General features: G+C 43.0%; 1 protein-coding gene across 4 annotated transcripts in view; it reads left to right on the forward strand.

Moving 5' to 3' along the window:
* The window catches only part of LOC149323619 (maestro heat-like repeat-containing protein family member 7), a 29,374-nt gene continuing 14,332 nt past the window's right edge, over nucleotides 1-15,042 (forward strand). For 3 of the 4 annotated variants that reach the window (XM_089490167.1, XM_089490151.1, XM_089490162.1), the window contains exon 1: nucleotides 12,969-14,780. The gene's annotated coding sequence lies outside the window, so the exon portion shown is untranslated. Of the gene's footprint in view, nucleotides 681-12,968; nucleotides 14,781-15,042 lie in introns of those variants that run through there. The other variant, XM_089490158.1, reaches the window with a different exon arrangement.

Genomic DNA, 15,042 nt, shown 5'->3' on the forward strand with positions numbered 1-15,042 from the left:
TTCGGTTTTTCTTCTCCTGCCTTGCCAGCTGATTGAGAACTTCTCTCTCTCTCTCTCATATATTAAAATAACTCATTCATACAGATTTAGGACATAGATTATTAGTTTGCAAATACGGCAACATCTGAAGACTTGTCTAAGAGGAAGATGGGAAAAAATATTGTTACCAGATGAAAATGGAGAAGAGCACCATGTTCAGGCAGCTAGAAATAAAAGATTGCTGGATGAGGAAGACGCCATTAAAACTGCTCACCTGCCTGCAAACACACAGACTACAGAGCATGAAAGTGTAAATAAAAGTGCTACCGCCATTCAGTTGGGCATTGAGAGGTGCACCTCTGACAGGCTGTGGAATCAATACTGAAAAAGATTTTTATGGACTCCAGCGAGAATGGCATGGAGGGAAGCTCCCCTCATCAGCGCTCCGAACCAAAATCAGCAGCAGTAAAATCAAAAGTGTTTGTTTTTAAGAAAGATAAAAAGCATAAAAAGAAGTACAAAAAGAAGCCAAAGGGCTTACCAGTTCAGTCCCTTCAGAAGGAGAAAGGGAAATTGCTGGAGTTGCAATGGTTGCACCTTCTGGGTGCCATCTTGAGTTAGAGAATCGTATGCAGAGAGGAGGAGCAGGAACAAGGAGAGCTTCCAGCCATTGAGAGAAAGCTGCAATTTCAAGCATGCAGGTATGTGTGTTGCCAGTTAAAGCACCAATTCCTGCAGAGGAAAAAAAATGAGCCTTTTAAGAACTACACTCACAAATGAAATGCGGGAGCGATTTCTGGTTACTTAATGCGATATTAACCCAGACACAACTTCAGGTATAGACATGGCGGGGAGGGGTCTGATTCTGCAGCAGTAGTGGATTCTCATGTGGCTGATCAGGCTCAGGAATTTTATGTATTAAAAAGCATAATTAAAGAAATCAATGCAGAAATAAAAGAATACAAAACAGTTCATCTAAGCAATCTATTTCAACTGCAATGATTTTAAATCACTTTGTTGTAGTTAACTCTTCGAGTCAGCCTCGACTCATGGAGACCCTATGAATGAAACATTGGCTCTAATGAACTCGCTGCCATTTCAAGTGCCAACTTTAAGCGCAGTCTGAGGACAATGCACTCAGGTGCAGCTCAACAATAACATAGCAGAGAACGGAAGCAAATAGAATCCAGATATAGGTATTGCCAATGCACTGACCATTTTCCACACTGGAAAAAAAGCACATCACGGACACTGTTGATTTCATCCGAGTCCTTGGAGGTTCTTTATCTTGAGTTGCAATATGTGCAAATATTTACAAACTCTTATTGCCAACTTCCACCAACTTTATTGTCTAGTATATCAGCTTACAACTTCAATTCAATCCCAACCACAAGCCAACCCTCACTGATCCACATGATTCCAACTGGACCAACCCACACCAATCCAACAATCCACATGTGACCTGTCTCCAGGCCCACTTATATACTATCAGCTTTCTTCACTGTCCAGCTCTCACATCCATACATTGTGATGGAAAATATAATGGCTTGGGCAAGCCTAACTTTGGTATTCAGTTTGATATTTTTACACTTTGATACCTTGTCTAGTGGTTTCACAGCTGCCCTTCACAATCTTAGTCATCTTCTGATTTCTTGACTGCAGTCCTCATTCTGATCAGTGATTGATCCAAGATATGTGATATCTTTAATTATATCAATTTCTTTCTTAATTTTATTTAAGACATAAAACAAACCACAACAAATAAAACATATCAACAAACATACCACATTCTAAGACATCTTAACATAATCTCATAATATCTTCTTTTTTACTTATCACTACCTTTTACCTTCTAATTTACATTCATCATCTTTATCCATCTATTTCAAACCTCACTCTTTCTTCCCTTTCGTATTCCATTTCTTTACTACTTCTTGTCATTTCTTAACTTCTTTCATCCTTTCTTTCTGTCTTCCTGCTCTTACTCATACCGTCACTTACTCTAACCTTCAATCATTTACATTCACCCTTTTCAACTTACTTTCCTCTCTTTACCCTGCCTATCTCTTTCTTACATTTCCACTTATTCTACTTTAACACATTTTCATACATATATTACATTCATATGTCTCATACTTATACTTCCCATGTACCTCTGACTCAATATTTTTTCTTCTGATTATTTACTTTCACATTAGTCTCAGATAGCATTTCTATCAAGAAACCTGATAAACTTTTGTTTCTTCGAACTTCCCACTTTTTTTTACAAAATTACAGTATTAGAACCCATCTCCTATCCACGATATTCGTATTTTGTTATTCAACCTAGCTGTTAGTTTGACCATTTCACACATATGTATCAATTTCCACAACCATTTTTCTATAGATGGAGTTTTAATAGTCTTCCAATTTTTTGCTAACAGATTATGATATAGAATATTATTCTCTGATGTTCATTTTCATCTTGTTTCCTTAATTTACATGTCATATTTAAGAAATATATCTCTGGTTTCATTTGATAATTTAGTTTCAAAATCTTTATTATCATCATGTAAATTTCCCCCCAGTACTTTCTAATCTTAGGATACTTCTACCACATATGTATTGATGTACCTTGAGTCTGTTGACATTTCCAGCATTTGTCTTGTTTTGTTTAGTATATTTTCTATAATTTCTGAGGGGTCAGGTACCACCTTTGAGCCATCTTGAGAAAATTTACTTTTAACTCTTATGAACTGGTGAATTTCTCTGTTTTGTTCATTGCTTGTTGCCAATCTTCCAGGTTTATGTTCTCTCCCATATCTTTAGCCCATTGTATCATTGTATTTCGAATCGGGTCTTGTTCTAGTTCCCTTTCTATTAACAATTTATATAATTTTGACATTTTTTCCTCTGCTTACTAAGCATTATATTATCCAATTCATTTCTCTGAACTTTGAATCCTTCTAGTTTTAAGTCCATTTTATATCTCTCTTTATTGTATTGGTTTTGTTGATCTTTTATTAGGATGTATTCATATCTGATCCATTTCTTATATTGTGTCCACCTTCCTTCAAATGCTTCTTGAGTTGAGATCCAACTTAGAATCTTCCTGTAAATTTTTTCGTCTTTTTGCCAGACTCTTAGTAAAGATTTTCTAGTGAAGTGATTATCAAAATCTTTATGAATCCTTGCCTTGTCATACCAGAGCTACGTGTGCCAGCCATATTGCTTGTTAAATCCTTCTAATGTCACTAACCTCTCATTTTCTAGTGTCACCCACTCTGCTATCCATGGTAATGCACTAGCATTGTAGTATACAGTATTTTCAGATCTGACAAGTTACACCCACCCTTCTCTTTTCTATTGATGAGTGTCTTCCATCTGATTCTTGGCTTGCGTCCAGCCCAGATAAAGTTTCTCAAGTCTCTGTGCCATTGAAGGAATGGGTTTATATTGGGAGATTCTGGAATAGGACGTTTATCTTCAGCAGTACCGCCATCTTTCCCACTGCTATTCTTCCTAATGAGCTCAAATTTAATTTAGTCCAAGTTTCTACATCTTTTTAAATCTTTTTCCATAGAGTTTTATAATTGTTAAAAAAAACTGGATTCCTATTCGATAACCTGATTCCTAAATACTTTATTTTTTTCCCCCTATATATGGAAGCTGGAGATTTATTTAATTTTCTCCTCATCTGATTTTTTCATATTTTTTGTTAAAATAATTGTTTTGTCTTTGTTGAATTTGAAGCCTGCAAATTCTCCAAATCTGTTTACTTTCTCTAATAGTTTGTTCATCCCTTTAATAGGGTCTTCAAGAAATATGACTAAGAGGCTCAAAAGATGGCCCCAAAGGAATGGCTTCCTGCCACCCCTTTCAGCACCAGATGGGGGCTACAGCAACTGCACACTGTGGCCCCAATCTGGCGCTTTGCTGGTGCTAAAAAGAACAGCAAAATGCTGCTCCTTTTAGTGCTGGCAAAAAGGCACCCTTGCCACTCTGCCGCAGCTTTTCAGTGCTCTTTTGGTGCAGCATGTGTAAATGCTGCACCAAAACGGCACTGTGATGCCCCCCACTGAGTGGTCAGGCGTGCAGCATGATGCCGGCGTTGGGGCTTGCGGATGCCATGCCCCTACTCTGCCCCAAGGCTATAGCATTAGTCACCAGTCTGTTTAGCCCCTAAGTCATCCGCAAAGGCTGTCAATTTGCATTTTTATCCTTTAATTTTTATGCCTTGTATCTCTGGATTTTGTCTTCTTCCTTTATTTGATATCTCAATTACTGTTATGAATAGCACTAGGGATAGCAGACATCCTTGAGTTCCTTTTTTTGATTTCAATTTCTTCCATTTTTTCTCTGTTAATTATCAGAGTTGCAGATTGGTTTTTATAAATATTCTTCATCTATCTTACTGTTTCAATTTCCTCATCATCTATTGAATTCCTGTAGCTCCACCATTGTGATTATTTTTGTTTTCTTAATGTTCAACATTGCCACAGCCCCAATCCGGCTTTGTCAGGGGCGGCTTGAAGCCACTCTTTTGGGTAAGTCTGTTTTGCCCCTGGTATGAGGGAATAACCCAGTACCCATGGCTCCTTCACCTTTCCTAGAATGATTCCTTCATGGTAAGTATCAACCTCTCATTCCATCTCGCATCCCCTGCCAATTTCTAAGTTAGGCTGTTTTGAGGAAAGAAAGGTTCATGTGAAAAAGAAAGAGGCCTTGGGTGTGTGACTCTAAACTCAGTTCTGTCATGGCAAAAAAAAGTTCTAAAATGAGTTATAAACAGGAAACTTAATTCCAGGATTGGGAGGGAAACAGTTTTAAAAAAACAAAATGAAATCCCCATTTTTTGTTTGTTTATACCAGTTTTTTTACATTAATGTTTTAACTTAAAAATGGAATCCTGTTTATTATAGTAACACTGTGAAACATTTTCTCATTTATTAGAAAGCTTGATCAACCGAGTTGTAATGTTTTCTAACATTAGCAGTCCAAAATTATTAGGCTTTCATATTACACCTTTCAGTAAAACACCAATATTTTACTGTTTATTGTGCCTATTAAATCTGAATATATGTAGACTATACATAATTAAACATACAAAGTACTCTCAGATTTGTTTGGGATGAACTATGTTAATTGAAGGATTTATTTCTGAATGATATTTCTTGCACTATAAAATAAAGTGATTAAAAAGAAGCAACTGACGCTGGATATTGGTCTAACAATGAACAACTACCAATAAACTGTTAAAGTTACAATGTTTACATGCAAACAAATATTTGGGGGGGGGGGGGAATAATCTATTTTAAAAACCAGGAGTATATTTGTTTTTTTTAAGTCATTTGGTTTAAACCATGGTTCCAGATGCAAATACTCTGGCTATGTTATATCTAGCTCCAGATAATGATGCTCCAGATATTTCGAGAAAAGTCACACTTCTCAAAAGCTGAAGTCTTGCATACATACCATAAGATATACATAAGGCATATACTGAATACAACCACAGTAAAAATGAAGAATCTGTTCATCATATAATCCATATTCCTGCTTTTTTTAAATCTAGGATTTGGGAATATCTAATACACTAAGTTCTAAAATCATGAAAGATTGTGAACAGTGTTGGACTGACTTTGTTTCAGATTAAAATGGTAATAAAGGAAACACTAATAGCACCAATATGCACATGCCAACTAAGAAGTTGAGTCGCCCTATTTTCAGTGGAGCTTACTCCAAGGAAAGCATGCATAGAATAGAAGTAGTAAAACTACTCCTTCATTAACCTTTTCGAAACCTATTGCCAACTTTCTAAATATTTACTTATTTTCCAGATACAATCGTGAAATCATAATGCTTGGAATACCTACTCATTTAAAACAAAATTGTAATAATGTAGTTACCATTTTGTTCTTTATTACCTGGGATAAGAATGTAAATTAAATGAATGACATTTTCAAACATGGAATTTGTTCCCCCGCTGAGATTCTAAGAACTACCACATATCCAATGGTAATTAAGTCTAATTCATATTATAATTAATAAAATACTGTACCTGTAACAAAAGTGTGCTGCACAACCACATAGTTGATTTACTTCATATCCATTCATACCATTATGTATCCTTTCAAGAAAGCTTTAATAAAAATAATGACAAAATCTGTGATACTCCCAGCATTTTAACCATATTTTAAGTTTGCATGCTTAAACTAAAATGCAGTGAGATAGAACTATACGATATTCAATCACTTAATTCCACATTATTGTGTAGGGTCTTTCTATTTCTAAATGTCTTGACTTTTGGGGGGGGGGGGAATTCCATATCTAGATTTTTGATATCCCACATAAGATAGGTATCATATAGACAATGAATGAGAAACTAATCTATAAAGCTCGATATTCTAGGAGACAAATAGTTTCGGGTATTGCTCCCAAGCAACCTTGTTTAATAGGATTATGCAAGCTATAGAGGCTTATGTCTAGTATAATACTGAAATTCTATAACTTGGGAGGGAGCCCCCATAGAGATCTCAAACTACAAGCATAATCAGAACTGCCAGTCCATGAGTTTCTGGACACAAGAACGCTGGATAACCATGGTGTGAAGGAGGTAAGTACAGCTATCTTCATAATGGCTATGAAAATGACAAGCTTATTAGGTCTTTATCTTTAGCCCCCATCCCCTTTCTCCGGTTCGTATACACATCTAATGCCTATATGGTGTTTATATCAAAACAGCTGTATACATTAACTTCATTCCAAGAATGAAGTTGCATCAGACTTTAGTAACCATTAACCTTTTCACAGTGGTGGCATAGCCAATGATTCTTACTCTAAATGTTTTTCCCAGAGAATGTGACACTAGAACGTCCAGAGCATTAAAATATTTTCTTTGGCTGACAAATCTCTCAGTAGAAAACTGTTTAAAAGGAGTGGTGCACAGGTGTCACCTGGCCTGGGAACAACACTGTTCATAATTGCTCATAATTCCAATGACCTTTTTGATATGAAAGATTGCTGACCAGAATTATTCATTAGACAGGTTTTTGTTTTGCTTTAAAAAATTGTTTCCACATGGAAATTATAGGAGATGATTAAAAATATAATACTGACACCTCCTGGGCAGTGGTAGCAACATAATTTAAATAAAAGTAAGAAATGTCAGTAAAAGAAATTAGGAGGGAGGGCAGCCATGTATTAGAAAATAAAATTAGTTAATTTAAATCAATAACTTGGCCAGTTTGCATTTTAAAAACCTTGTTTGAGTTTGATTTCATCACCAATCTTGCTAGAATGTTAGTCGTGATTAACTTTTTATCTGATTTGTAACGTGTTTTTAAAAAATCCATATGAAAACATTTTAGACGATGATCTCAGAAATTTTGAAAAATTCAGTCCAATACAGTGTATTTGGGAAGGTCATTATTAGTCTTGGTAGAACTAAAACAAATTTACCAACAAAAGCATTGTATAACAAATTTCCAAGGTAGGCCTTATAACATACATGCAATTAATCTTTTTAATTTTAACTTTTGATTTTAATCTCAGTGATTATTTTAATTGTTATTTTATTGTAGGATGGTCAAGGGGAGGGAATAAATGGGAAGTAATTTAACTGTATACTGTATTTTATATTATTATTTATTTATTTATTTAGGTATTTATATCCCGCCCTTCAGTCCTAATGGCTCTCAGGGCGGCTTACAATATTATTTTTAATCAGACAGTTCCCTGCCCTCAGGCTTACAATCTAAAAGACACGAAACAAAAGGAGAAGGGAATGATGGAGGGAAAGGGGATGAGGTCCAGTGGTTCTTCTCTCCCTCTGAGGCCTGGACCAAGGCAGATGGACTGGAGGGAGGGCTCTTCCTTCTTCCAGGCTAGTCCTGATGGAACTGGACCTGCCTGGCGAGCTCCCTCTCAGGCCGGCAGATGGCAGTAGTGGAGGGCGGAGTCTCCTTCCTTCAGGCTTAGTCCTGATGGAGCTGGACTTGCCTGGCGAACTCCCTCTCAGGTTGGCGGATGGCAGTTGTGGAGGGCGGCGTCTCCTTCCTTCAGGCTTAGTCCTGATGGAGCTGGACTTGCCTGGCGAACTCCCTCTCAGGTTGGCGGATGGCAGTTGTGGAGGGCGGAGTCTCCTTCCTTCAGGCTTAGTCCTGATGGAGCTGGACTTGCCTGGCGAACTCCCTCTCAGGTCGGCGGATGGCAGTTGTGGAGGGCGGAGTCTCCTTCCTTCAGGCTTAGTCCTGATGGAGCTGGACCTGCCTGGCCAACTCCCTCTCAGGCCGGCAGGTGGCAGTTGTGGAGGGCGGAGTCTCCTTCCTTCAGGCTTAGTCCTGATGGAGCTGGACCTGCCTGGCCGACTCCCTCTCAGGCCGGCAGGTGGCAGTTGTGGAGGGCGGAGTCTCCTTCCTTCAGGCTTAGTCCTGATGGAGCTGGACCTGCCTGGCCGACTCCCTCTCAGGCCGGCAGATGGCAGTTGTGGAGGGCGGAGTCTCCTTCCTTCAGGCTTAGTCCTGATGGAGCTGGACTTGCCTGGCGAACTCCCTCTCAGGCCGGCGGATGGCAGTTGTGGAGGGCGGAGTCTCCTTCCTTCAGGCTTAGTCCTGATGGAGCTGGACTTGCCTGGCGAACTCCCTCTCAGGTCGGCGGATGGCAGTTGTGGAGGGCGGAGTCTCCTTCCTTCAGGCTTAGTCCTGATGGAGCTGGACCTGCCTGGCCGACTCCCTCTCAGGCCGGCAGGTGGCAGTTGTGGAGGGCGGAGTCTCCTTCCTTCAGGCTTAGTCCTGATGGAGCTGGACTTGCCTGGCGAACTCCCTCTCAGGCCGGCAGATGGCAGTTGTGGAGGGCGGAGTCTCCTTCCTTCAGGCTTAGTCCTGATGGAACTGGACTTGCCTGGCCAACTCCTTCTCAGGCCGGCAGGTGGCAGTTGTGGAGGGCGGAGTCTCCTTCCTTCAGGCTTAGTTCTGATGGAACTGGACTTGCCTGGCCAACTCCCTCTCAGGTCGGTGGATGGCAGTTGTGGAGGGCGGAGTCTCCTTCCTTCAGGCTTAGTCCTGATGGAGCTGGACCTGCCTGGCCAACTCCCTCTCAGGCCGGCAGGTGGCAGTTGTGGAGGGCGGAGTCTCCTTCCTTCAGGCTTAGTCCTGATGGAGCTGGACTTGCCTGGCCAACTCCTTCTCAGGCCGGCAGGTGGCAGTTGTGGAGGGCGGAGTCTCCTTCCTTCAGGCTTAGTCCTGATGGAACTGGACTTGCCTGGCCAACTCCCTCTCAGGTCGGCGGATGGCAGTTGTGGAGGGCGGAGTCTCCTTCCTTCAGGCTTAGTCCTGATGGAGCTGGACTTGCCTGGCGAACTCCCTCTCAGGTTGGCGGATGGCAGTTGTGGAGGGCGGAGTCTCCTTCCTTCAGGCTTAGTCCTGATGGAGCTGGACTTGCCTGGCCAACTCCCTCTCAGGTTGGCGGATGGCAGTTGTGGAGGGCGGAGTCTCCTTCCTTCAGGCTTAGTCCTGATGGAGCTGGACTTGCCTGGCGAACTCCCTCTCAGGTCGGCGGATGGCAGTTGTGGAGGGCGCAGTCTCCTTCCTTCAGGTTTAGTCCTGATGGAGCTGGACTTGCCTGGCCAACTCCCTCTCAGGTCGGCGGATGGCAGTTGTGGAGGGCGGAGTCTCCTTCCTTCAGGCTTAGTCCTGATGGAGCTGGACCTGCCTGGCCGACTCCCTCTCAGGCCGGCAGGTGGCAGTTGTGGAGGGCGGAGTCTCCTTCCTTCAGGCTTAGTCCTGATGGAGCTGGACCTGCCTGGCCGACTCCCTCTCAGGCCGGCAGATGGCAGTTGTGGAGGGCGGAGTCTCCTTCCTTCAGGCTTAGTCCTGATGGAGCTGGACTTGCCTGGCCAACTCCCTCTCAGGTCGGCGGATGGCAGTTGTGGAGGGCGGAGTCTCCTTCCTTCAGGCTTAGTCCTGATGGAGCTGGACTTGCCTGGCCAACTCCCTCTCAGGTCGGCGGATGGCAGTTGTGGAGGGCGGAGTCTCCTTCCTTCAGGCTTAGTCCTGATGGAGCTGGACTTGCCTGGCCAACTCCCTCTCAGGTCGGCGGATGGCAGTTGTGGAGGGCGGAGTCTCCTTCCTTCAGGCTTAGTCCTGATGGAGCTGGACTTGCCTGGCCAACTCCCTCTCAGGTCGGCGGATGGCAGTTGTGGAGGGCGGAGTCTCCTTCCTTCAGGCTTAGTCCTGATGGAGCTGGACTTGCCTGGCCAACTCCCTCTCAGGTCGGCGGATGGCAGTTGTGGAGGGCGGAGTCTCCTTCCTTCAGGCTTAGTCCTGATGGAGCTGGACTTGCCTGGCCAACTCCCTCTCAGGTCGGCGGATGGCAGTTGTGGAGGGCGGAGTCTCCTTCCTTCAGGCTTAGTCCTGATGGAGCTGGACTTGCCTGGCCAACTCCCTCTCAGGTCGGCGGATGGCAGTTGTGGAGGGCGGAGTCTCCTTCCTTCAGGCTTAGTCCTGATGGAGCTGGACTTGCCTGGCCAACTCCCTCTCAGGTTGGCGGATGGCAGTTGTGGAGGGCGGAGTCTCCTTCCTTCAGGCTTAGTCCTGATGGAGCTGGACTTGCCTGGCCAACTCCCTCTCAGGTCGGCGGATGGCAGTTGTGGAGGGCGGAGTCTCCTTCCTTCAGGCTTAGTCCTGATGGAGCTGGACCTGCCTGGCCAACTCCCTCTCAGGCCGACAGATGGCAGTTGTGGAGGGCGGAGTCTCCTTCCTTCAGGCTTAGTCCTGATGGAGCTGGACTTGCCTGGCAGACTCCCTCTCAGGCCGGCAGATGGCAGTTGTGTTTTTGATGTTGTAAGCTGACTTGATCCTGCGGGAGAGGTGGCATATAAATAAAATTTTAGTAGTAGTAGTAGTAGTTGTAGTAACTATTAATACTTCTCTAAGAAAAGCCTGAAGAGCAGGCTGTTTTATAAGAGGTCTGCACATCCCCTTTCATCTAGATACTCATTTATTCTTACCTTTAAACTGCTAAAATACTTCCAAGAATTGCCAAAAAAAAAAAAATATATCTGCAACTTGTTACTTTTTGGGGACAATAAGGGGATGGTGGTATTATCTTTTAAAACCTACACAGTGACTTATCTTTTAAAAAATGTAAAAAGGAGCACTCTAAGAGTCTTTATGCAGTACATATTGTAGTCTGTAGATGTTCACTGATCTGTATACTCTTATTCCTATATAATGGTGTGTATGTGTGGTCACATAGTGTTTTCTGGAGGATAACCTGTTATCCTTTTGCCCAATGAATGGCATGTCTTCAGCTAAAAAAAGTGTGACAATTTTGTAACCTTCACACTTGTGTGTTTTTCACCTCCCAGTTTCTTGATAACAGAAACATGGAATGTGGAGATCTTGCATAAATTGATAATTAAAAAACAAAATAATTAAGGAAATACTTATAAAAGCACGGAGGGTACTGTATATATGTCCCAGTGTGCTTGTATAGGATTGTTACTAGGTCTACCCTAAATTATTATAAGGCCCGGTACTGACTAGTGTTTTGTACCGGCCTGGGGCCAATATTAGGGCTCCATAGGGCTGGGTGTCCATACATGCCCAGCCCTACAATCAGCACCTGTGTACCATCTTGCCGCAGCCCCATCCACACAAGGCGCGGCATTGTGATGCACGGGCATCTGAACGCCCAAATGGCACTCGCTGGAAGAGGCGTCATGGCACCGCATCGCGGTGCTTATGACACTTCTAAAAAGAAGCTGTTCTAGGTGTGCTTTTTAGAGAGCATGTCAGTGCCATGCTCCTGGAGCTGCCCATCTGTATCCCTGTATTTTTGTTAAAAACTTATCACCAAGGCACTTATAAAACTTTGAGAATGGAGTTTAAAGGTCATATTTAATGGCAGTGTATTTCATATGGATGGGGAAAGAGAGAAGACATTGAGAAAACATTGTAAAAAGAAAAGAAAATCACAGAGGGAATGAAGTCCACTAAAACAGTTGTATAAATAACAAAGGTCCTGAAGGTTCAAGCCTGACCACAGCTACACAGCATTGTGCTGGAATACAGCTGTAGGCAGTGGTGTTACTAGAGGGGTGCAGATTGCACCAAGTAGCACCTAAAAGGGGGTGACTCCACTACTCCTCAAATATCTGCATTTTGGCAGAAACCCGCTGTGGTATGCCAAAATTCCTGCTTTCCCCTCCCCCCCCCCCAATTACATGTATTTTACTCAAAGCTCTTCCTACTAAATTAGACATTTGTCTTCCTTTCACAAAACCACATTGATCTTTTCCTATATATTTGTACATACATTTATTCATTCTATTTGCTATTATTGCCGTTAATATCTTTGCGTCCTGATTTATTAATGATATAGGTCTATATGACCCTAAATGATTCAAATTTTTTCCATCATTTCCATTACGAAAAGGAGCAAATTACCTCGATTCATTTAGACCCTATTTTCATTCCCATTTATTTTAAATCGCTTTATTTTAAACCGGATTAATTTGCTCCCCGTTCCCATTTGTGTCTGCAAGCTGTCAATCAAGCGCGTAGGCTTCAGACGTCACAAGTCTTGGGGTTTTGGGGGGGGGGGCAGCCAATGAAAATCGGCTGCATCCGAGGCTCTTCTGTTGTGTCTCCCCAGACTAGAAGGAGCCTCTATTCGTCCTAAACCCCTTGCTCTTCTATGTCTCCCCATATTAACTGCCATAATTCAGTGCTAGGGAATCCTGGAAATGGTAGTTTATTATGGCACCAGCACTCTCTGGAAGAGGAGGATAAATGTCTCACAAACACAACAGGTTTTTTTCCCCGTAAATTAAAAAAGTTGTTACTTTATAATTTACTTTAGAAATATATACAGTGTGTATACACACACACACACACAAATATACATTCATATGTGTATATATACGTGCGTATACACATACACACAAATATGTATGTGTGTATATACCTATATGTGTGTGTGTGTGTGTATATATCTTTTTATCTATCCTATCTATCTATAGTGTGTGTGCATGTGTGTTTGCCAAATCAGATCAAGGAGGAGAAGGCAGTGGGGTTCAGTGGGTAGAGACTCTGCAGCCAAAGCCCAGGGCTGAAAAACTGGATCAAGGAGGAGAAGGCAGTGGGGTTCAGTGGGTAGAGACTCTGCAACCAAAGCCCGGGGCTGAAAAACTGGATCAAGGAGGAGAAGGCAGTGAGGTTCAGTGGGTAGAGACTCTTTGGGGAAGAGAGAAGACTCGATCCCCCCCTCAGATCCCTGGGCGTTCAATCTCTCCTGTGTCTTCCCATAGTTCCTCTGGGAAAGAGAGAAGAGAAGGCTCGATCCCCCCCTCAGGCCCCTGGGCGTACAGGCTCTCCTGTGTCTCCCCAGATTCCCTTGGGGAAAGAGAGAAGAGAAGGCTCGATCCCCCCCTCAGGTCCCTGGGCGTACAGGCTCTCCTGTGTCTTCCTATAGTTCCTCTGGGAAAGAGAGAAGGAGTCTCCATTCCCCCAAATCCCTTTGCCTCCCCCATTGCTCCCTGGGCTGTCTGAGGGGTGATCAAGCAGGCATGTACTGCAAAGCCCATCTGCTGCACAGGCGCTCAGGCAGAGGCAAAAGAAGAAAAAAAAGAAAAAAGAATAGTTAAAAATTGTGTTCAGTGGCTCTCCTCACACAGCGGTCTATAAATGAGGAGCAGAGGGGTAAAGGCTATGTGAATGGAAGAAAATGGCGCTAGCTATGCAGAAAGAGAACAAAGAGGGTGATACCCCCAGGCCAGCCCCTTGAGCGCTGCTCCTCCCATCTCCAGGTTCCCGAATCAGACATCCTTTCGTTCCCATTCAGATACCGCGAATCGGACCCCGGGAGCAAAAATAATCCGCTTTAAAACCTACTGTTTTTTAAAACCAGATTATAGGCTTATAAATCGAATTATACAATATAAATTGAATCAGATTCAAAACACAATGGGAACGATTCCGGGGCAATGCAGATCAGATTCGGGCTTAGGTGGAAACGATAACCCCTTAATTCGCATCATGATCTGAGTTTTAAGCAAATGGGAATGCCACCTGTATGGGACAGGAGGTCAACAGTTTTCCCAGCCCACTTCTGTCAAAAGATCTCCCAGTTGAAAGAAAAGTATCCCATCCAGACCAAGGCGGTTGCAGCTCTCCTCTTGGAAGGGGAAGGGGCTAAAGTGGGGGGTTAGCCAGCTCTCCCGATGTTCTTGACCCCATGCCATTCCCCAAAAAGACTCCCCTGAACGGGATCTGATCTTTGGCAAGCCTCTGTTCATCTTGTTCCAGCCTTTCTGCAAGCAGATATGGACACTGGGCTTAAACCAAGCTCTCTAAAGTTCCAGGGGACAATGTTGGGTTTGAGCAAGTCATCTCAAGAGATCCATGAAGGAAGGTGGGAGAGCCTTTGGGTAAAATTACAGCAGGGGAGAGGGGGAACAACAGTGACACCACTGTGTAGGTCTGCTCTAGACCTCCAAGTCAGAGTGAAAAACTGGATGAAGCTTAGCCTAAACAAATGACCAAACATTTGAACATTCAGAATGAGGAGATGGAATAGGAATGGACCCTTACAACTGATATCACTTGTACATGAAACTGGCAAGAATGGAAGATCCAACAAACTCCAGACTTGCCTTGCTGACAATTTCATTGGAACCAGGCACACCAAAGTCTAGTACAAAGAGATGGATTGTGTTAGTTAATTTTAATTAATTTCTCTGTCCCCTTCTCATCCATCCAGATGGTGGAAGAACATACACCCAAACTCATAATGTACCTACAGCTCTAGATATCTGTATGTGGGTAAGTTGGATAAACAAACTGAACACCCTCAAAAAACCTATCTTCCATGAAGACAGGAGCTAGGAACCTCAGTTGTGGGGCTGAGTTCTCTCCATTGTGAGACATCTTCATCAGAACATATCTCAAAATGTGGAGAACCCTTTGTGACATGTCCCTGCTGGCAGCCTTTAAGAGGCTTGACTGAAAGAAGCCCTTTTGTGGGAGTAAGGAGATCGAGGTAGAAGGAGGGAGGAGTTGTTTGAGAGAGTTAGAGCCAGCCTTT

The sequence above is a fragment of the Sceloporus occidentalis genome, unplaced genomic scaffold, assembly GCF_023333645.1.
Source record: "Sceloporus occidentalis isolate IW3139 unplaced genomic scaffold, rSceOcc1.0.p SCAF_1, whole genome shotgun sequence".
In the NCBI taxonomy this organism is placed as follows: Eukaryota; Metazoa; Chordata; class Lepidosauria; order Squamata; family Phrynosomatidae; genus Sceloporus; species Sceloporus occidentalis.